The following is a 24,160-nucleotide window of genomic DNA, read 5'->3' as shown; positions in this document are numbered from 1 at the left end:
CCATAGCCAAAGGAACCGTGAGCCAAAGGAACCTGCATTGCCTGCTTCGATCTCTCTCCACTGCCAGCACTTTTGCTGGCAGTTCAGGCCTCTCTCTGCCTATGGCTTCAAGACCACGGTTTTACAGCTAGGTCAGCACCCCAGAGCCTGGGTACAGAACTTGTTCTTGATCACCAAGGCTGGGGATCCACCGACTGCAGCCTGGGGTCCAAAGACAGTCTGCTACCTGGCCGTGCAAATAAAGCTGGTTCAGCACACAACCCTGCCCTGCTTCTTGACGTCCTGTCTACGGCTGCTTCCAAGCTCCAGTGGCCAAGTCCGTAGTTACCACAAAGCTTAAGATGGTTACTGCCAACAACGCTTTTCCTTCATAGAAAAAGTTTGCCAATCTCAGATCTTGGTGGTAGCCTGACAGCAAACACAGCCTCTATTCTAGGGGGAAACAACCTAAATGGTCCCTAGCAACCCAATCGATCAGCAGAAATTGCTCTCGCCACACAGTGAATGGACTGTCAGTGAATCCTAAAGACGAACAGCGTCCCGATGCCTGCTACAGCGTGGGTGAACCTTGAGAACAGTATGCTGAGTGCAATAAGGGAGTGTAGGGTCCCGCTTACATGAAATATGTAAATGCACAAATGCATCTAAATAAAAAGCAGATTAGTGTTGACCAGGGACTAAGGCTAGAGGGAAGGACAATAAGGAAGTGATTGCTTCATAGGTTTTTGTTTGGGGTGATGAAAACTTTATGAAAATACTGCTGATAAACACACAACATGATGAATGTAATGACCATATTTTTACACAAATAACGCACATTTTACACGTGTGAGTTTTTTTTTTTCCGAGCTCATCCTCCCTCCTCCAGGTATTCTTGTAAGCTTGGTAAGCTAATTTTTAAAGCATGTTTCTGTGAAAAATTAACCTTGCACTTCTTAAATCGGGAGTGGGGCAGAGGGGGGCACGTGGTGGTGATACAGTTGGCCAAAGGAAGTGCAACACGTGCTATTTGTGTAAAACTTCATCATGTCTTTGGATTGTACACTTGAAATGGTTAAAATTGCAAAAATTTTGTTATACAGAGAGAGATGAAAAGTAGCCAGATTTAGGGACAAGTGGGGTTGACTCCCAAATGCCTGCAAAGGCCCCCATAGAGGGGTTAGAAAGAAACCAGGCACTAATTGGACACGGATGAGCATGCACAGATGAGGGCTCCCTAGGCTCAGGTAAAACCAATACCTTGGGCACACCCACGTTAAGTACATCACACAGGTGGGTCTGCACTCAGCCAATGGGGTCAACCAATACCTTCAATCCTGCCTCCCCAGCCAGAGGTGTTAACTACACCCCCACCCCCACCCCCCAGGGCTGCTGCGGGAGGGTCAGCTCTCTTTGCACTCTGCTTGCTCTCTCGGGGGCATGCTGTCAGGACGCCCTCTAGCGTGGGGAATGCATGCTACTGCATGCCCCTTCAGGACCTACTAGGGACCCACATGTTCTTGGATTCTTGGACTCTTGATCCCCAAGGATCCCCCAATTCCACACGTGTGTGTGTGTGTGTGTGTTCTTTGCCACATGGGTTTTCATGGCCAGTTGTGAGCCCCAGTGTGGCTTCTACACTTTCCAGAAAGAGTGTGTACCCTTTTGAGACAGTAAAACCTGAAACATTCCCTTTCCTTCATAAAAACTCACTTGAATGACTGCATGTGCTTCTGCGACGTGAATACTTTCAGCATCATGTGGCAAGAACTGAGGTTTACCCCACTCCAGAAACGTAACATATTGAGAGAGAATGTTTTTCAATGCTAAGAGACATGGTTAGTTGCCATCTTTGAACTAATAAGCACAGCTGTTCCAGACACAGCCGGTGAGAAGAGATGGCTGCTATGTAACACACATGCTGCCCTTATTTGCTAGGAAGGAGACTGTTTCTAGCAGGGTATGGATCTGTAATTTCTCCTACTCCGGTTATCGTTCCACGCAGGACTTCAAACCTGTCCATTTTGGTCCTATATGCTGCTGAGAATCTACAGTTTAACGAGATCCTGCGTGATTCTTAATAGATCTCTAAACCAAAAAATTAAAGCCCAAGCCCCTGGAGTCCATTCCAAAGCATAGCAACCTCACAGAGTGGTGTAGAGCCGGGTTCCCAAGGTTGTAAATCTTTACAGAAGCAGACTGCCACGCCCCTCTCCCACAGTGCAGCTGCAAGGTTTGAACTACCAACCATTTGATTAGCGGCTGAGTACTTCAACCACTGGGCCACTAGCGCGCCTTATAGAACTGCTCGCCGTGATCTTGCTGAATGTCCTGCATGGGCTTGTGTATTTCTATAATGCTGGAAGTCCTGTCTCCAGAATTGCAAATACCAGCAGGGAACAGGCTTCCCTGAAGCTTCTAGACTAAGAAACTAGGAAAGAAAGGTCTAGTGATCTCATCCCCCAAACTGGACAATGAAAACCCCAGGAGTCACAAGAAAATCGTGTCTGATCCCGGCATGCCGTCCCTGAGCACATTGGGAACGATAATGAAGATGAAACAGGAGAACACAACATTCCCTTCTGCTGTTTCCACATCACCACGAGCCTGGCAGCAACTCCCAAGATTTGGATTGCAAGAAGTAAGCAAGTGGAGAGTGCCCATTTTCACCAAGGAAATTCACTTACATGACCAACACCTGCACCCACAAATTCTTTTGTGCTCTATTAGCCCTACCCTACCCCAAAGGGCAACCAGCATTCTGACTCTCACACCGCTGATTGCCTTGGCCTGCTTTGGACGTTGTCAGGCCTGAATGCTGTTTCTGACTTCTTTTTATTCTACGTCAACTAGCAGCTCCATCCATGGTGAGGGTCATTAGCCTTTGCGCCATCTCTCTGCTCTGTGATGGTGTCAGCAAACTTTTCCTGCTAGTGCCACACAGTAAAAACCTGAGGCTCTGCAGGTCAGGTGGTCTCTGTCTGGATTACACAGCTGCCATTGCAGCATGAGAGTAGCCAGACAATAGTTAAACCAATGCCCAAGGCTGTGTGCCAATAAAACTTTATTTAGGGACACTGAAATGTAGCTGTCATACAATTTTGACATATCACAAAATGATATTCTTCCATTTCTTTTTTCCCAACGATTAAAAATATATATACACCTATATACTCGAGTAGAAGCTGACCCAAATATCCACCGAGGTACTTACTTAATTTTACCAGAAAACTGCATTAAAATGTGCTGGAGAACTCGGCTTATACTTGAGTATCTACAGTAAAAGCCCTTTTAGCTCATGAACCGTACAAAAGCAGACGACAGCCTAAATCTGGCCCACAGGTTGTAGTTTGCTGACCCCTGCTCTGTAGTATTTCACTAGAGGAAGAAAGCGCAATTAATTTACCCACTCTGCTGTGGATGGACATTTGGAGTGCTTCCTATTTGGAGCCACTTAGGGTCATGCTGGTTCTATGATTTTTTTATACCCACCCAAAGGAGGCCTATGGCATCTGGTTCTATTGGCGCAGCCCCCGGATGACCTGGCTAGGTGGAAAGAAATGTCAGAACTTTGAGGAAAACACAGGACGTCTCCAATAAGCAAGGAAGGCAGGTACCTCACGGGGGTGAGCTGCCAGCAGATTCTATGTCACGATCCCTCCTGCTGGTCTTACGAACTTTTCCAAAGAGCTTTCTCCTGCCAGTCCCCGCAGAGCAGTTTAAGTGGCACTCGGGGTCAGTGAGCATTTCCCAGGAAGGGCCGATGGAAACTGATTTGCCTTTGCTAATATGCTAATATGCTCCCGGTCACAACGACTCCACTCTGCACTGTAGCATAAAGCGGCCCGACTCCACTCTGCACTGTAGCATAAAGCGGCCCCGGACACTGTGCACACAAAAGGCCGTGGCTGCATGCCGATAAAACTTTATATACAAAAACTGGCAGCCAGCCAAATTTGGCCTGGGGGGCCCCAGTGGCCCCATCCCGGGTTAATGCCACATTTATTGGGCACCGGCTAACTGCCAGGGTCCTGTCTGAAGCACCAGAGCTGCCAGCATATCTACAGCCCTCATCTTCTGCCAGCACGCAGCAAGCAGATAGCTGGGACCCAGTGGGGCAAACCCAGAAGCCCTGGGAGTAGGCAGTTTGAACCAAGCGGCTGCCCTGGGGGGCGGGTGGTGGTGGTGGTGGTGACAGGTTGCTTCCCTAAAAATGTACAGCATGGAACAGTTCTACTCGGCCCAGGAGGGTTGCTCTGAGTCAGCATAGACTGGGCTTTGGTTAGGGTGATAAGTACAAAGTCATTGGGAACCTGCACAGGAGTTTAAAGCTGGAAGGAATTTAATGACTCATTCCTGGGAGGAAGTAAGACCCAGGAAATTCAACTAAAGGGCTTCAGTAGCAACGTGTCAAGGAGCCTTGGTGGCAAATGGTGACGTGCTCAGCTGGGAACTGAAAAGCAGGCTGTTTGCAACACCCAGCTGCTCCAAGGGAGGAAGAACTGGCCGAACTACACCTATAGAGACAACCGCCTGGAGAGCCCTCTGGGGGCAGTTCCGCTCGGTCCTACAGGGTCGCTGTGAGTTGCAGTGAACTTGACGGTTCCCAACAATGGCAGCAACATTTCAACCTGAAACTTTGCAAAATAAGACGGTAGCCCTAAACACACACACACACACACACACACACATCATAGAGCAGTGGTTCTCAACCTGTGAATCAAGACCCCTTTGGGGGGTCAAACGACCCTTTCACAAGGATTGCCTGATTCATAACAGTAGCAAAATGACAGTGATGAAGCAGCAACGAAAATAATTTTGTGGTTGGGGGCGGGTCACCACGACATGTGGAACTGTATGAAAGGGTGGCGGCATGAGGAAGGTTGAGAACCACTATCATATCTCTGATTCCCTCTAATCAGAAAAGCGTCTCCAGGTAATTAGTTAATCCCATGGCCTCAAGATTCCAGGGGCCCTGCCTCGTGCATAACCATGATCACATCAGAGTGTGAACAAGGTCATCTGAGCTAGAGGTTACCTGTCCTGCTTAAAAGACGCATCAGCTCCAGAGTCCCACAGCTGGAGGAAAGACTCCAAGTGCAGACCCTAGGTCTAGTTAGACAGCACCTATCCCCAAGCCTATCCTTTGTATAGGTTTCCCAGAAGTTACACTGATTAACCTCAAGCCGAGTTTACAAAATGCCATTTCTTGCAACCTGGCTGACACAGGGCACTGAGCTCGGCCACTGGTGTCTGCTAGTTGCAGAGGAGTTTCATGGCACCATGTGGCCACCAGAGGGAACGCTGCACCAGCCCCTGCTGCCTGAGGTAGGTCACAACCCAAACCAAAAAGGAGTTGTTTCTGGAGCTACCCTAGCTGTTCCAGGCCAGCACAGCCTCAGCTGATCTCTGCAATTGAGATAGGCTGTCTCCTCCTTCCCCAAACGCACTCCCTGCTCCCACCCTGGGCAGACTGAAAGGCAAATGAAATTTTAGAAGAGGGGGGGCAGGGTGAGTGTGGAAAGCAGACAGGATAATCTGCTGTCCAGTCTTTCTCACCTGAAGACCCTCCCACAGCCTTTGGCCCTTTACCCCAAATTCCTAATTCAACTCATCCAAAGCTCCTAATCCCACAGCTCCCTTCCCAAGGGATATGAGGGTGATTCCCTCCCTGACCTGTGTGCCCATTCCCTCTCACCCTTCAATTCAAACACTTCCAAAGGAATGCTTGCAAATCGGTGACTTTAAAAATACTTCTTTTAATTGTGTTATCAGTAAAGGTTTCCACAGTAGTTTAGGTTCCCATTCACCCATTCCTATGAAGTGTCAATTTCAGTGACACTGATCAGTCTCATCACCCCTGGTCTGGTTGTTCCAATACTATTCATCTGCTTTCCCTGCCCTCATACAAGGACAGTAAAATTCTTGCAGATCACTTGGTGTCATACAGGTTTGTTTTTTGTTTAAAAAAAAAAGAAGTAATGTACTTACAGATGATAGTCATGATTTTTTTTAGCTACAAGGTAACCCTGAGGGTTAGTTTCAGTTAGGGTTAGTTAGTTCAGTTCAACAGTAGTAGAATAGCTCAGGGCTATACCCTCAAGGAGTCCTCCAGTCTCAGCCAATCCAGGAATTATATATATATATAATCCAGGAATTATATATATATATGCTGTTCCACCTCCCCATGCACTCATTCTGTCAGGGTCTATCTACTGTGATCCTGATCAGAATGGTGGGTAGAGGGAACTGGGCACCGTCTAGTTCTTGTGCTCCTAGGGAAGATGAGGCTGGAGCTCATTTAGACTATTAGGCCTGTAGGTCACACCGAGGTGGAAAGATCTATGACATTAGGGAATGCATAGTGCAGTGGCGAAAAGGTCCAGAAAAGCAGAGAGGGAAACACAGTAGAATCAGGATAGCAGTTTCCTCTGGGAGAAAGGATGGGACAAAGGCAATAAGAGCATACAAGAGGCCAGCAGTGTTCTGTGTCCTGGCCTGGGTCATGGTGACATGAGCGTTTTGGCAATTCATGAAGCTATATATTTAGGCTTTGTGTATGTTTGGCACAGGCTCTATGTACTTTCTGGCATAGTTGCTACACAGTTACTCCTCAGTTATCGACTATCTTGTTATCCAACAGTTCATATTTCCAACAATAGTAAAAAAATCTACTATCGACTGCTGTGTGCATTAACAACATATGGCCTAGCATAGCAAATGACAAGGGGCTACGTGAGAGTGACACTGATTGTGATGGTTCCGGTTACTATCAACTTGGCTCAGCCCTGATTCTCAGGGGGTTGGCAGTTAGGTAATGATGTCATTGGGCAGAATGTGAGAATTATCAAACAACATAATATCACATGCAAGTGAAATTTTCATTGAGGATCGTTCAAAAACAATTGTGGTAGTACACTGACAGGAAACAACCAGAAATACAAACTGTATTCAGCAGAGGACATGAAACAAGGGATATACATCACTGCTGATGTCAGATGGATCTTGGCTCAAAGCTAAGAATACCAGAAAGATGTTTATTTGTGTTTTATTGACTGCAAATTAGACTGTGTGGATCATAGCAAACTGGATAACACTGAGAAGAATGAGAATCCTAGGATATTTCATTGTTCTTATGTGGAACCAATACATAGACCCAAAGGCAATCAGTCAAACAGAACAATGGGACACTGCTTGTTGGAAAACCAGGAAAGGTGTGCATCAGGGTTTTACCCTTTGGCCACATATTTTCCATCTGCATGCTGAACAAATAATCAGAGAAGATGGACTATATGAAGAAGAACAAAGTCCAGAATTGGAGGGGAGTCTATTACCAACCCAAGATATGCCAATGACACAACCTTGTCTCAAAGGAAGCTGACATGTAGCACTTACTGATGAAGATCAAAGACGTCAGAGTTTGGTGTGGATTATATCCAAACGTAAAGAAAGCAAAAATCTTCACAATTGGACCAATAAGCATATTGCCGTAGTCGATAATTTTGTTTTACTTGGATTCACGATTATTGTCCATAGAAGCAACAGTTCAAGAAATGAAGCTAAAAACTCAACAGATGAAGAAATCAACGAAATGTGGTGCATAACTACAAGAGAATACTACTCAGCCAGTCGAAGTAATGAAGCCTTGAGACACATGACAAAAATAGATGGAGATGGAAGCCATGATGCTTGGTGAAATAAGGTGAAAACATTGGGTGGCTTCACTTACATAAAAAGACAAGCATTCCTTCCCCGAGAAGAATTTGTTTCAAAGGACAACATTGATTCTGCAGCTCCGGGAGATGGACATATCTGATCAGAGCACACGGGAGCAGATGAAGGGGCAGGAGGAGAGAGTGGAGCACAGCCTGGCCCACCAGGCTGTGAGGATGATGTTCCTGATTAGAGCAGCCAGTCCACAGAGAGAACAACATGGCTGGCCCCACTATGAGACATGATGCCCCCCAGTGACTAAGGGCAATAAAGGGGACAGAACCGGAGACACAGTGTGCGAATTGCACCTGACCTGATCCCACCACACCGAGGCAAAGCACTGGGGGAGTGCAGCGGAACAGCAAGGGAATGCAGTGGCAAGGTCCCCAGGGAATGCTGAAAGTGGACTTTGGGTCCAGGGCGTGGTGCCCCAACAGACTGGACTGGAAAACACTCCAAAGGGCCAACAAATGATCCTTGAACTAACTACAAGCTTTTCTTTCTTGATGTGTTTTGTTTTGTTCTTTGTCAGTGGTTTGTTGTTGTTTTGTTGTCTGGTTGCATACTGTTGCTTTTTTCCCCTCTGTCTTGTTTTCGTGCATGTTATTGTCTCCACAGGTCTGTCTAAATAAGACAGGCTGGATGAACTATCTGGAGGAAAAACAACGGGACCGACAGTTCCAGGGTGACTTGGGATAGGGGGAGGTGGGGAGGGGATAAGGAAGTGGTGTTAACAAACACAGGGACAAGGGAACAACATGGGACCCAAAATGGTGGTGAGGGGGGAGTGGCAGGCCTGGTAGGGAATGATCGAGGGTAAGGCTACGTAAAGAAGAGGTACAGCTGTAGCCCAGGTGGTGATGGAGCATGGTAGTGGGGCAGCAGGAAAGTCAAGGGAGATGGAGCAAAGAGCTAGGAGTCAAAGGGCATTTATAGAGGTCTAGACAAAGACATGTACATGCAAATATATATATAAGGATGGGAAATAGATCTATGTGTCTATATTTATAGGTTTAGCATGAAGGTGGCAGAAGGACCTTGGGCCTCTACTCAAGCACTCCCTCAATGCACGAATACTTTCTTTTATTAAATTGGCACTCTACGATGCTCACCCTCCCGACACAACTGCCGAAGCCAAAGCGGGTGAACAAGTAAATGTGGTGAAGAATGCTGATGGTGCCCGGCTATCAAAAGAGATAGTGTCTGGGGTCTTAAAGGCTTGAAGATAAACAAGCGGTCATCTAGCTCAGACGCAACAAAGCCCACATGGAAGAACACACCAGCCTGTGTGACCGAGTGGTCCCGAAGGGATCAGTTACCAGGCATCAAAGAACAAAAAATCATATAATTGGCTGCACACCTCCATGATACGATCGCAGAAGACAAACGGGAGCATAAGCAAATGTGTAGAAGAAAGTTGATGGTGCCCAGCTATCAAAAGAGATAGTGTCTGGGATCTTAAAGGCTTGAAGGTGAACAAGCGGCCATCTAGCTCAGAAGCAAGAAAGCCCACATGGAAAAAGCACACCAGCCTGTGCGATCACAAGATGCCAAATGGACCAGGTATAAGGCATCATCCATATATATATATATATATATATATATATATATATATATATATATATATATATATATATATATACCATAGTGAATGAAGGGGGAAGTGCAGAGTGGAAACCCAAAGCCCATTTGTCGGCCACTGGAGATCCCCTCACAAAGGGGTTTAGGGGAGGAGATGGGTCAGTCAGGGTGCGATGTAGTACCGTTGAAGAACACAGCTTTCCCCCAGATCCTGGATGCTTCCTCTCCCCAACTACCATGATCCGAATTCTACCTTGCAGGACTGGAGAGGGTAGAGGTTGTACACTGGTGCATATGGGAGCTGGAGGCACAGAGAATCCAGGTGGATGATACCTTCAGGACCAGGGGTGTGAGGGGCGATACTGGGAGAGTGGAGGGTGAGTGGGTTGGAAAGGGGGAACTGATTACAAGGATCCACATGTGACCTCCTCCCTGGGAGACGGACAGCAGAGAAGGGGGTGAAGGGAGACTCCGGAGAGGGCAAGATATGACAAAATAACAATCTATAAATTATCAAGGGCTCATGAGGGAGGGGGGAGCGGAGAGGGAGGGGAAAAAAGAGGACCTGATGCAAAGGGATTAAGTGGAGAGCAAATGCTTTGAAAATGATTAGGGCAAAGAATCTACAGATGTGCTTTATACAATTGATGTATGTATATGTATGGATTGTGATAAAGTTGTATGAGCCCCTAATAAAATGTAAAATTAAAATTAAATAAATAAATAGATGAAAATCTAAAAACCTTTAAAAAAAAGACAAGCATCAACAGCAATGGATACAAGATGAAAGGAAAAAGGTTCCACAGCTGATGGTGGTGATAAAGCACAACCCTTCTTAATATGATTGGACAATTCAATTATGTATGCTAATTATATCTCAATAAAGCTTTATTTTTTAAGACAAGTAAAAGGTCCAAAAAGCATGTACAGATCCAGGAGTAAACTTGACCTGTTTCAAAGTTCTGCTTGAGCTAACCTTCCAACCCAGAAATGAGGGAAGCACACTTCCTGTTTCCTCCGCCTCTTCCCCACCACCTCCTGCTGCCCCTGTGCTCTGTGGTGCTACTCCAACTGCAGACTATGCTTCCCCATTGCCCTCACCTCCCTGCCCAATGGCATGGTTCCTATGGCCTCAGGGCCAAGCAGTTATTTGTCATATTTTGGAACACAGTCTGCCTGCGAGTTGGAAAGGGGTGAAGCCAACTGCGTGTGGCCTCAAGTGAAACAATAAGTTCAGTGTTCCCATATCCCAGGGGTGGGTGGTGGTGGTGGTGCGAGGATGATGTGGGGAGGGTGCCATTGAGGTCTCCATGTCGCTGCTGCCAAGGGCCAAGGATTTAGAATTTCCCCAGACTCTCTTCCTGTAAAAGATCATCATCATCACCACAACAATAATAACAACTTTGCATATGGCTCACCAAGTGCTGGCTGCCATTCTAACCACTTGACATGGATGGGGCATGTCATTTAGGCCTTCTGAACACCCTATGAATGAAGCACTGTCACCCTCAGCCCCATAGAAAAGACAAGCCAAATGAGGCACAGGGAGGGGTTACATTACATGCCTGAGCCACAGAGAGTCAGCAGGGAGGTTCTAGTTGTGACATTTGGCTCCCTGAGGGTCCTTCCTCAGACCATAATCAAGAAGTCTGTAGTCATGACAGACTCCAATAGTCACTGCAGACCCCAAGAGCGAGTTGCTTCCGTGACAGGCAGTATCCAGACAGTCATTTTGTTTTCTCGCTAAATTGCGTGGAAAGAGCTCAATTAAGGGGTATATACAGTTACCCTCTAACCTCACAGGTGGATGAAGGCTCCCAGGTCCCTGAAAATGCACATGGAATACAACTCTGTAGAGAAAACTACTCCCTTTCCTGCCCTCTCCTGCGACCGTCTTAGATGGCTCACAAGTCTTCTTCCATAACAATCTAGTTTCTGCTTATATGAAGCATACTCCCTCATGAATTTAAATCTATGTATCTGTGTATATAGATATGATAGTCAATATATACCCATAGGAACTTAGGACTAGCATTGTTGTAAAGGTTATGTAAAGGGAAGGTTTGATGTGGCCCTGATGAGCTCTTTCTGGGGAAGAGGCCGCCGTACGCACCTGGCTGTGGGTGGTTTCACAATATTCTAGGTTACCAAGGTGAGGGCCGACGTTTCAGTCACTCGATTCCTAAGTTCAGGAGGGAAGCAAGGCCGGGGAGAAGGATGACTAAGCAAAGATGAAAAATAACTTGTCTATCTTGTTGTGGTTGGATCTGCTTGCCACAAAACCCTTTTAACCTAGCTCCACTGAGAGGAGAAGGGTATGAAATAAGTTTGCCATTTCACCCAAGAAAAACAAAGACCCGTGAGGCAGAGAAACACAGGCAACCATCAAAATGGCCTCAGCCAGCCCAAGTATGGGAAACTGTGTCCATTGCAAGAAATGAGTCCGCAGGCCTGGGCCTACCAGGGCAGGGAACAGAGTTCCCAAGGAGAGAAGCAAACTAACGTGTGTGTGTGTGTGTGTGTGTGTGTGTGTGTGTGTGTGTGTGTGTTTCCCACTTAGCGAAACCCCCAAACTTATCCTGGGCCTCCAAACTGCAGAAGATGGGAGGAAACCAGCAATATGGACCAAGAGTATCCAACTCACAACTACCCTTGCTTGTGTGGTTGAGTTGTCCCTGATGTGGGTCAGCAGCCTGAAACCAGTCCCTCGGGACTCTCTCCAGGAAGGGCAATCTTTCCTCAGGGATCCAAGTCTCCTCCCTCAAAGAAGATTCTGGTCTCCTCCCTCAGTTCAATGCAACCAACAGCTAAAGCCTGTCCTCAAGGACCACACAAAGGCCTGTCTTACCCTGAGCAAAGACTTGAGTGAGCTTTCTAATTGCAGAGTCTGGAGAAATGCCAGAGCAACGGGTGAAGGACAGGGTGAGGTGACGAGAGGAAGTCACTCAGAGGTGACATTGGGACATGAATGGCCTAGGGCAGGTGAGCATGTGAGGCCTGCCCAGAGAACTGTGACAGGCATGCGGCCAGCAGCTGAGGGCTCAGGGAGCAGCAAGAACGTTTACTTCTGAGATCTTAAACATAGTCACTTCATTAACACAGGAGTTTTCATGGTTGAAGACCATCGTGTCCAATGGTGTGGAAGGACCCACTAACACAAATGTCCATCTGGAAGGGGTCGGTTAAATAACCCACCATACCCTCTGCCACACAGTGGAACTGACCCTGAGTGTGTGCGCATCCAACGGTCTGCAAACTACAGTATGAAGAGAGCTGGGGTGTATCGGGTGCTCTGTTTTTCTCTTAAAAAGTGCCGTTTCTGTTAAAATAGAATGAACTAGCACTATATGCAACAATTGAGATGCATCCCAGAATCACGTGGAGGGAAACAAGCAAGACGTGAAAGCGTATGATTTCATTTCTATGAAGTGCATGCACACGCAAAGGTAAACTGCACTATTAGAAATCAGAAGCTCCGTTGCATCTTGCCCGAGTTTAGCTAAAAGAGAACAGATCGGGGCTCTGAACACTGGCTTGTCAAGACCAACTGAATAGGCTCCCTGAATTTCACAGGACATTGCAATGAAACAGAAAAAAAGTAGGTGCCACGCGCGGTTTCTGGAAGGCTATATGGACCCGCACATCTTGTGAATGGATCGATCGCTCCAAAGCTTCTCTGTGGCTGCCTTGGGGATGAGGCAGGATGGGGTCAGCGATGGGAAGGAGACTGCCTTCTCTTCGTAGGACCTGACCCTGAGAGAAAGTGTCACCATGTGCCGGTGTCACTATGTCAATGAAAGCAAAACCCAAACTCCATCAAGTTCATGCTGTCTCCTATCGACCCTATAGGACAGGGTACAACTGCTGACCCTGTGGATCACGGCCCAGTGCATCACCACTGTGCCACCAAGGCTCCTGATTTCTATGGAAACCAATGGTTAAAAATATTGAGCAAGGCCTATCAAGCAAGCCTACTCCTGCTCTTCAGAAGGGCAGTTTACCTCTAGCCAACCATGAAAAAGTGGTTAAGCAAAACGTGGTTAATGATGAGATCTTCTCTGCGACCGATACACCAGAGCCAATGAAGAGGACAAGTTGGGGGTGGGTGGGCTACAGAGGCACATTTCCCATGAACCCATCTAGGACTGGGACAAAAGGCCAAAGGGGTAGAGAAGAGGTAGGCTACAGGGGGGCCTCTGAAGCAGAGTTTCAAGGTGAAGTTACAGGCTCAGGTGATCAGGCTCAGGTTACAGGCTCAGGTAATGCACCCCAAGGGGTTATAGGACCAGGTGATCAGGGCACCTAGAGCAAGCTTAGTGCACCCTGAGAACCTCCCTCCGTGGAGCCCTGGTGGTGGAGTTGCCTGTTGGGCTGCAATTCACATGACCGGCTGCACATTACTCAGGAGAAAGATTGGGCTTTCTACTCTTGTAAACGGTGACAGTGTCAGAAGCTCACCGTGGCTTGCTGTGAGTCAGCATTGACCAGATGGCAGTGAGAGAACCTCACCCCCCCACCAGCTCCAGCCCCTCAAGTCTGACTCATGTGACACCTCCATGTGTGTCAGAGTAGCACTGGGCTCCATAGGATTTTCCATGGCCGATTTCTCAGAAGCACATTGGCAAATCTTTCTTCCAAGGTGCTTCTGAGTGGAGCAGGGTTTTCTCGCCTTTTTGCTTAGGAGGAGCGCACAGTAACCATCTGCAGCACCCAGGCAAGCTGTGGGGGGCAGGGACTCGCCCCAGCCCTTGGAAATCAGAATGTCTGCCTGAAGGGTCCAAAAACTCTGTGTTTATTTTCCCTAGGTCTTTTTCTTTTTTAACATTTTTTCATGTATTTTGAAACACAGAATATTAAGAAGAGGCCAATAAAAACCATCAATCAGACTCAACCATTGCTCTTCTTTGGCCATATTGTCCATATTGCTGTCTCTCTCTCCCCTGGAGCTGACCTGTAGGAAAGTAGATCATTGCTCAAGAGCATGAATCTCGGGAACCCAGGGCAGATGATCCCTTCAGGACCAGTAGTAAGAGTGGCGATACTGGGAGGGTGGAGAGAGGGTGTGTTGGAAAGAGGGATCTGATTATAAGGATCTACATATAACCTCCTCCCTGGGGGACGGACAACAGGAAAGTGGGGGAAGGGAGATGTTGGACAGTGCAAGATATGACAAAATAATACTTTATAAATTATCGAGGGTTTATGAGGGAGCGGGAAAATGAGGAGCTGATGCCAGGGGCTTAGGTGGAGAGCAAATGTTTTGAGAATGATGAGGACAATGAATGTACAAATGTGCTTTACACAATTGATGTATGTATGGATTGTGATAAGAGTTGTATGATCCCCTAATAAAATGATTTTTTTAAAGCATGGTTCTCCCAAGTGGGGTCTGGGGACTCTTTGGAACCCCTACAAACCTCTCAGATGTCAAAACATTTCCACATTCCATTGCTCGTGCTTTCCTCACTCCCGTTGCTCGGGGTGCGCGTGCGCAGTGGAGCATTCCAGAAGCTCCTTGAAGGTGAGGTGACATAGCTACAATCACCTCCACGAGTGTCAAAGCCAACCCTCGATTGGTGCTACAGTGGGCGAGTGAGCAGTTGTGCTTTTCCATCCCCTCATGATCATAGACATACTGACCTCTTCCCCTCATCACACTCAGTGCCATCGCCAGATGTTAGTCCATTTAATCATTGCAACAGCCCCAAAGAGGCACTCTTCTGCCCACTAGGACAGAGAAAGAAGTGGACTCTCAGCTGTTCATTTGTATTCCTATGTCAATATGGCGACACTCCATCAAGTCTCCTCACACTTTGCCTCGTGCTTTGTTCCACACCCCACCCCCAACACTCCCTCTCCTTTCTGCCGAGCCAGCTTCCCGGCTACAACTGGCATACAGACAACCCTCCCCTTTTCAGCGTCAGCTATTTCTGGAAAACCACTGCATAAAAAGGCCTTCGTGTTGTATTTTCCAATGTACATGGCGTTATGGAAAGAAATTGAATTTCTGACCTTGGGCTCAGCATCAAACAAATCATATGAAAATGAATTCTAAAATGTTGGAGGCAGAGGAACGTTTGGAACCCATCTAGCCCAGTGGTTCTCCACCCAGGGGACATTTGGCCATGTCTGAAGACAAGTTTAGTTATCCTAACGAGTGGAAGGAAAGGGTGACTGGCATCAAGCGGCTAGAAGCTAGGAATGCTGCTCAACACCCCACAGTGCTCAGGAGGCCCCTTCCGCAGAGAAGAATTAGTGGGTAGGAACCCGGATGCTGCCCCACACCCCACAGCACGCAAGACCCCACCACCACAGAGAACATCTAGTGGGGGAGACCAGGGATGTCGCCCAACTCCCCACAGTGCACCAGACCCCCACCACAGAGAATGACTAGTGGGGGAGACCAGGGATGCTGCCCAACTCCCCACAGTGCACAGTACCCCCCACCACAGAGAATGATGCGTGGGGACCAGAGATGTCATTCCACACTCTACAGTGCACACGAAGGCCCCTACATCAAAGAGTCCTTGAGCTTGAATGTCAATCTTTAGGAGGCTCAGAAACCCCACTCAAAATCACTTCACCTCTTGGAGAGTGAGAAAACAGAGGCCCATGTTTACTAAGAGACTTATCCGAGGGGTCACAGGAGAATCTAGCTCTCCACCTTGCTCTAAGTTTGGGCCTGGTTGGTGGGGGGGGGGGGCGGCGCAGGTCGGGAAAGTTAGGAGCTAGAAATCTCAATTCTCATAGTCAACCAGAACCTAAGAGAGAAAATGGAAATCAGGAACAAAACGCCTTCTTCAATGATATATTAAAACAACAATGCTTGACAGCTGTGCCCCGAACATCCTGGACACTCACATTTTGCCATCTGGTAAGCTCCAGTCCAGTGCACAGAGCCCATACTTCCCAGCAGAATCACATTTACATGAAAGAATATGTAAAAAAAATTAATAGCAGTCATTTTATCCTAAAGGCACATTCTGCCACAATTTCCTCTAGAGCCAGTGAAAGGGATGTAAACGCCAATTCTGAGCCCCCAAGAAGCCATTCAAATCCCACCGCCTGCCAGGCTGGAGCTGGAAAGTCACCTGACCCCCTCCATCTGCCGCTGAGTCACCAGAGCCCCTCTTTTAGCAGGCTACTTATGCAGCAAGGGGATCCAAAGGAAGACCTCTGGAAGGCTTGGGGGTGGGGATTCCTCTCCATCAGGAGCCCCTCTAAAGACCATTTTGTCCTCAGAGATGTAGGTGGCGGATTCACTCTCTCGTCTCTCTTATTTTATTGACCTCGGGTATTTTTCAATCGACTTGAAACCCCTGGAAGGGGTGGGGGTGGGGGGGTGGTATCAATGATCAATATTGAGATCTCTCTTTTAAATGAGAACATCTTGCCAAAACAACGTACACCAACGTGACTGCACAGCTAGCTCTGAAATCGCTAGTCACTAAGTTTCCTCTCTCCAGCAAAAAATTACCAACGGCCGAGCGGCAAGCCTCTGTTCAGAGAACTGGTAAATGTATTATTTCAGAAGCGCAGGGGCAGTTGGAACCAGTTGACAGGCGTCTTTGAATAGCCTCTTTCTCGCCTGATAATACAAGTATTGCCATCATGCCAGGTGATTTTCCTCCTGAGCAAGAGGAGGCCTGGCCTCTGCCCGCTTCCCAGGGAGGGGCACGCAGGGACCCAAGGCACGCGTGGGCCTGCCACCCGCCATCCCCGCCTGGTGCGCGTAGCGACAGCAGCAGAGCCACCACAGCCACAGGCCTGGCTCGCCGTGGGTGGCGCCGCGGGTCTGGAGGGCGCCCCTTACCTGAATTGCCGCATCGCACAGCCAGCCGCCCACCTGGACCGCAGCCTAGAGCATCCTTTCTCCAGAGAAACGGCAGGAGCGCGCTGACGTCACAGGGAGGCGGAGTCGGCGCGCCACGTGACGCCTCTTGGTTCTGCGCGGCAGGTGGGGGCAAAGATCACAACCGTCCCTGGAGCAGAGAAGCCAGCAGCCTGGGATGCGTGGATTCCCTTTGGGGCGTTCGCTTGGTGTGTGCAGCTCGACGCTCCTTCCACGAAGGATCATGGAAAACAAATGGCACAAGAATGAGAAAGCTAAATTATGACAGTCTACGCTTTCAAAACTACCAGCCAGAAGGGGATCGGAAAGGAAAAGAAAGAAGCCCAGTTTCCTGTTCGTTTCTTTTTCAACCTGTATCTGTTTGAGATATTGCCCCTAAATTACATTTTAAAAACATTCCTGATCAAAAGCAACGAAGAGGTAAATGTATTTTTGTGCAAAGCAAAATGACACTTAAAATATAGAGTTCCTGAATACACTTTGCAGAAATGTTCAGTGTTTCCAATAGGATCGCAAACACTTGCATGTGAAGCTTATTACACTAACAGCACTGCTAAAACAAAGCAAAAGCAACAACAAAAACCTTTGAATGACTTGCACTAGCTAACTTTCAAGATTCATCTGGTTTTGCCCAAAGCAAATCATGGTAACGTCACTTATTTATATAAGTGGCTTCAACAGCTGATTCTGTGAAATCACGCACGGTGCTGCGGAGCTTGCTGTGTTTGTTTTCTTAAATCTTCCGGCCACCGGATTTCATCTCTTACACATCCAAGAGTCCATGCACAGTAACTCATTCTTCCCCGCATCTCTCATTCTCTCGCATTCTGCAGTGAGTCATAATGAAGCGGCTATGCAGAATGGCAGCCATGCGCATTTAGAACAGCCTTGCCTAGAAAGGCTTAGAAAAGTCTCCTGCGGCCACCTCTTAAATTCGACGTTTTCTAGTTCTGTCTTAAGCGGTGAACATATCAAGTTTTTCTTAGCCAAACCACATCGATGCTTTTGAAACGGTCAGAAGACCCAAGCAGAAGACGTTTTCCTTGTATTCTAATTCCGTGTCAATCACTTTCACTCCACTTTAAATCCTAATGGTAATTTTCTCTTTGCTCACACCCTCCAAAGAGAAGGGAAAGGAATCCTTTTGCAAACAGGCAAAAGAAACTTTGACTTGCTCAGTAGCCCAGCAGCTTCCGATCCTCCTTCCCAGTAGAACCCTGGGGGAGCCTTGGTGGGGGAGCCAGCCGGGAAGGGTTGCGCAGCCAACCAAGAGGTCAGGTACTTTGCGCGACTCCCTGGTAGAAAGATGTTACCAGTCTGCTACCATAAAGAAACCCTATTGGAGAGGTTTTACTCTGTCCCCTAGGATCTCTGTGAGGCGTTATTCCACAACCACAGGTTTGAGTTGGGGGGTTATATTTAACCCGGGTCCCTCGACTCCCCAAACCCCCCCCCTTTCCCCTTCCCTCCAGATTAACCAAATTTCTCTTCCGGAGGTCTGTCGCTAACTTGGGGATAAAGAGGGTCCTTGTCCTCACAGTGATCAATTATTTTCAACAGCAACTTTTAAAAAGCAACAAAGTGGCAGTGTGACCTTCTCGGTTCCCCTTCTCATCTGCCCTTCGGAATGAGCCTTTACCTTTGGCTTTCAGATGCTTTGGCGAGACAGTTTCGACGCTACAGGGAGCCACTGCGCCTTTGGGTGGAGGGGTGGATGGAGACAGGACCTGACAAGCGCATATTCCTGCCAGAGGCAAATGTTGACTCCAGCTCCGGGAGCCCAGAGGGCCCAAGAGCATCACGTGAGCGGCGCAGCCACTCAAGCCCTGCTCAGCCGGCTCAGTCACCTCTTGGCACCGGAGGCCCCCAAGGCGGCTGCCAAGCTCGTCCGCCTTCTGTGCTGGGTGCTTTGGAGTCCAGAGGGAAGCCAGCAATCCTGACACAGCACGGACCGCCCTCGGACTGTGACAGGAGTTCCAAGAGTCGCTTGGGGAGGGGTTAATAGGAAATGTACTCCTGTGCTTAGCAAAGCACTGATTGAAATGAGTCCTCTGCAGTTCCCCTCTGCCCAGTCGGAATCCAATAGATAGCAGTAGGTTGGGGATTTCTTTATGGTTTGGGGTTTTTTTCTTTCTTTATTCTTCTTCGACAGGGTCGTTTTATTTTGTTATTCAAGAGGCTACTTTCATCTGCTCCTTTCTAGGTGCTTGCTCAATTGACTATAAAAAGCAGTAGAACAAACAGAAGTAACTCAGGAAAGACCTAAAGCAGGTGTGACATTTGCAAGACAATGCAAGGACTTGTCCAACACCCCCACCCCCACCCCCCAACCATCAACTGGTCTATTTGCAATGCTTTCTTAAGTAAAAAAAAATTTTAATTAAAAACTAGACTAAACTAAACATACCTAACCTGAGAGTGTACATTGACAGTCTGCTTGGTGCTTCATTTAGCAATTGCAACCCCGACGCCTTCCAAATATACTAGTTTCACCTCTTACAAAAAAGCCCTGACCACTTTTGTACCTTCTGCTCAGCGACTTTACTAGGGGATGCAAAGAGTCAACTAAAGCAAGTTTGCTGCCATGTCATTTACAATATCAAAGCAACTTAAAGCTTCAACAAGAGGATGGGGTGAATGAAGAGGTATCTATATAATAGAAGACTCCAAATTCAGCTAATATTTACTGCTGCCAAATTAATTTTAGCTCTTCCATTCAGTGAAAACTCAATGGATCACAGGTCAATCTGCAACTGCCCATGTGGAGAGTGCAGGTCAGGTTTCCTCTTGGCAGACATTGCATCGCTAATGAGAGGGCACACAGTCCCCAACCCATCTGTGGCTGTCCAACCAATTCTGACACAATAGTCATAGAATAGCCTTTGGTATTTCTTTTCTGCTTCTCTTTTCCTCCCAGATTTCTCTGAGTCTTTGCAATGCTTGCCTTTTGATTCTTTGCCTCATTCCCACGAACTTCACACAGGGCTTGAACCGTGGTTCTCAGCATGTCAAAAAGGGGGTATTTTTCAATATCTTGGCTTGGACTTCCAACTGCAAGACAAGCAGGTCAAACCCACCAGGAGCTGTGAGCGAGGCAGGTGAGGCTATTTGCTCCATGAAATTGAGGCAGGCTTCGAAGCCATATGTAAGGGTGCTGTAAGTGGAAACCGACCCATACAGTGGATGGGGGGGGGCAATTTTGACTGTAACAGCAGGGAAAAGGGGAGCTGCTGCATCTAGTGGGCAGAGGCCAGAAAATCCGCAAGCACAGGGTGGCTCCCACAGCAAACAAACATCAGTCCCCCAAATATCCTCCAGGGTGATAAAAACAGGTTTAGAATTGCCTATAAAGCATCATTTGAGACCCAAAATGTAGCCCTGCCAAACCATGTTTGCAGCTCACCATTGTATAATGTATTAGAGGCTCTGCTCTACTAATAAATCCCTCCAAGGTCATGTTGCCAATACCTGGGAAATAGAATTATCTGAGACCCATAGTTGCTATGATCCACGCCATTGAACACGGTTGCACAGTCAAGAAAACATTAACAAACCTCTTGCTGGCGTTCCCTGCCTTCAGCCAGGCTCCGCCTGACATAAGCGATGAAATTCCTCATGGCACATCTTCCTCTGCCACCGGCTTGAATTTCTGATCGCTCTCATTGTATCCTTTCACTATACTTATTCAATCTGTATGCAGAGTAAATGATCTGAGAAGCTGCACTGGATGACAAATGCGGCATCAGGTTGGAGAAGGCTCATTAACAGCGTGCAGATGACACAGCTATGCTGACTGAAAGAGAGGACAATTTGAAGGACTTGTTGATGAAGATCAAGGACTGCAGCCCTCAGTATGCGTGGTAGTCACCTAATCTGGTTTAAGGATGAAGAGTGTAGAGGTGGAGTCTAGGATGTCAATCAGGAGATCGCCAATGAGTTTTCTGTGTGGGCATGGCCTTTTCCTGAGAATTCTGGGAAATCTGGTACTTCCTCCTGGGAGGCAAAAGACACAAGAAGCCACAAAGAGACCCCTGCCAGCACTGAGATGCTTACAACGCCACTGGACCCAAAGACTGGCTTGTGATCGCCCTGCATTTGGCTTAATTGCATGTGTTTTGTGAGTCTGAAGAGGACTTTATAGATTGGTATCAGACATATGGGCTAATATCAGACTTATGGCCTTGGACTGGACTGGGTTAGGATGTTTTCTCGATGTTCAATTCCTCTTGTATATAAACCTTTCCCTTATATACAAATGCGTGTTTATGAATTTGTTTCTCTTGTCCACCCGGACTAACACAGTATGGATCACAACTCAATGTACAGAAAACTAAAACCTTACAGCTGGAGCAATAGACAACATAAAGCTAAATGGAGAAAAGATTGACGGTGTCAGATTTCATTTTGCTTGGATCCTCAATCAATGCTCGTGGAAGCCGCAGTCAAGACATCAAATAAAGGAATGCATTGGACAAATCTGCTGCACAAGACTTCTTTAAACTGTTGAAGAACAATAATGTGATTTCATAGCCTAACCCAAGTCCATGGCCTCATAAGCATGTGAGAGTCAGACATTGAATAAGGAAGACTGCAGAAGAGTCGCTGGATTTGAATTATGGCGTTGGCGAACTTTGGAAAATATCTTGGGCTACCAGAAGAACAAACTAATCTGTCTTGGAAGAAGTACAACCAGAATGCTCTCTAGAAGGAAGGTTGGTACAACTACTTCTAAAGTGCTTTGGGCATGTTATTACCAAGAGAAACCAGTCACTGGAAGAGGGCATCATGCTTAGTGAAGCATAAAGGGAGGGGAAAAGAGCACGCTCATCCAAGAGATGGATTGGCATAGTGGCTGCAACAATGGGCTCAAACATAGCAGTGATTGTGAGGCTCACGGGAGACCAGTCCGTGTTTCCTTCTGTTGTGCACAGGGTCGCTACAAGTCAGTACGAATTCGATGACACCTAACAATGACCTCTGAAGCAATACACATGAAACCACTGATGGTGGTTAGCCCTGGGGAAAGACATCGGGTAGCTAAGGCACCCATTGCTATCACATGAATTTTTATTCATAGTGACCCTATGAACCAAAGTACCAACCCCCACTGTCCCTGAGTCAACCGACTCATAGTGACACTTTAAGACAGAGTCAAGCTGCCCCAAACACTTTCCAAGGCTTTAATCTTTATGGAAGCCGATTGTCCCCACTTTCTCCATCCGAGTGGCTGATGGGATAGAACAATGGGTCGCTTGAACTACTGTGCTGCCATGGCTGCTCAGACTTTCCATGTTCTTGTTGTTAGATGCCATTGAGTCCTTACTGAACCAGAGCAACTCAATGCACAACAGAAGGAAACACTGCTCGGTCCTGGGTCATCCTCACAATTGTTCCTATATGTGATCCCATTGTTGCAACCACCGTGTCAATCCATCCTGTTGCGGGCCTTCCTCTCCTTTGCTGCTCCTCTGCTTAAGCAGGAGGACAGTGAAAAAGGCTCGAGGCGTCCTCACTTTCACTGTCTCTCTACTTTAGCACCTGTGTCTGTCAGTTTGTCATAGCGTGTTGCTATGACCCTGGAAGGTATGTCATGAGTATTTCAAATGTCAGCAGGCTCACCCAAAGTGGCCAGGTTTCAGTGGAGCTTCCAGACTAAGAAGAGACAACAAAGAAAGACTTGGCTCCCCACTTTGGAGGAAGAAGTCACTGACAGACTTATGTACAACTTCAAAGCATTGTCAAATACTGAAAGCCTAAACAGAGAAAGCCGAACATGGTTGGAGATATTGCCAACAGAGGGGCCCCTCAGGTCCAAGGGCACTCAGAATGTACCTGAAAAGAAGGTGGTTTCTTAGAGGAAAGTGGACCATGGTGATGTGAGTCTGAGAGAGGCTATGGGAGTGGAGCCTTCAGGACCTACATTTGCTGATGCGATGGGACATGACTCAAGGTCAAGAGAAACAGCTGCTAAAACCTGCTAATGATTGGAACTTGGAATGTGTGAAGTATGAATTCAAGAAAACTGGAAATGGTCAAAAAAATGAAAGAGAAAACATGACGATTGATATCCTAGTTATTTGAGAGCTGAAATGGACTGATATTGGTCATTTTGAACCAGAAAACCAAATTATTTACTATGCCGGGAATAACACAATCGAAAAGACCAGCTCAGTTTTCATTGTCAGAAAGGATATTGCTAAATCTAGCATGAAGCACATTGCTATCTGTAATCGGATTATATCTATCTGCCTTCAAGGAAATCTAACCAATGAAACTATTATTCAAACTTATGCACCAACCACAAAAGCTAGTGATGAAGAAATTGAACAATTCTACCAACTACTCCAGTTGGAAATTGATCAAATATGCAATCAAGATGCATTGATAGTCGGTGAATGGAATGCAAATATTAGAAACGACGAAGAAGGAACAGTAGGTGGAAAATATGGAGTTGGAAAACAAAGCTGGAGATGGCATGATAGAATTTTTCAAAACCAATGACTTGTTCATAGCAAATACCTCCCTTTTATCAACAACCCAAAAGGCAACTAGACACATGGACTTGCCCTGATGGAATACACAGAAATCAAATTGACTACATCTGTGGGAAGACCCGATGGAGAAGCCCAATATCAGCAGCGAAAATCAGGTCATGGGCGGACCATCTGGGGAACAGGCCATCAATTTCTCATATGTAAATTCAAGATAATGCTGAAGAAAGTAAAAACAAGTCCACAGGAGCCAAAATACGACCTTTGTGTACCCCCACCTGAATTTCCAGAACATCCCAAGAACAGACTTGAGGCATTGAGGCCTAAAGACAGACGACCTGATGAGCTGTGAGAAGCAGCAAGACCGTCATTCATGAAGAAAGCAAAAGGCCATTAAAAAGATAGGAAAGAAAGAAAAGATCGAAGTCAATCTCAGAAGAGACTTTGACATTTGCTATTAATTGTAGAGGAGCGAAAGCAAAGGGAAGAAAGGATGAAGTCAAAGAGCTGAATCAAACATTTCAAAGGGCAAATGCAAGAAGAC

The 24,160-nt window shown here is 47.0% G+C and overlaps 1 protein-coding gene across 1 annotated transcript in view; it reads right to left on the bottom strand.

Moving 5' to 3' along the window:
* The window catches only part of CLCN4 (chloride voltage-gated channel 4), a 57,911-nt gene extending 39,014 nt beyond the window's left edge, over window positions 1–18,897 (bottom strand). Inside the window, exons 1-2 of the mRNA XM_075538836.1 lie at window positions 18,765–18,897; window positions 17,087–17,333 (exon numbers count right to left, since the gene is read on the bottom strand). The gene's annotated coding sequence lies outside the window, so the exon portion shown is untranslated. The remainder of the gene's footprint in view (window positions 1–17,086; window positions 17,334–18,764) is intronic.
* Window positions 18,898–24,160: the final 5,263 nt, after the last annotated feature.

Source organism: Tenrec ecaudatus, chromosome X (genome assembly GCF_050624435.1).
Source record: "Tenrec ecaudatus isolate mTenEca1 chromosome X, mTenEca1.hap1, whole genome shotgun sequence".
Taxonomy (NCBI): Eukaryota; Metazoa; Chordata; class Mammalia; order Afrosoricida; family Tenrecidae; genus Tenrec; species Tenrec ecaudatus.
This window is presented reverse-complemented; position numbering and strand designations above follow the sequence as displayed.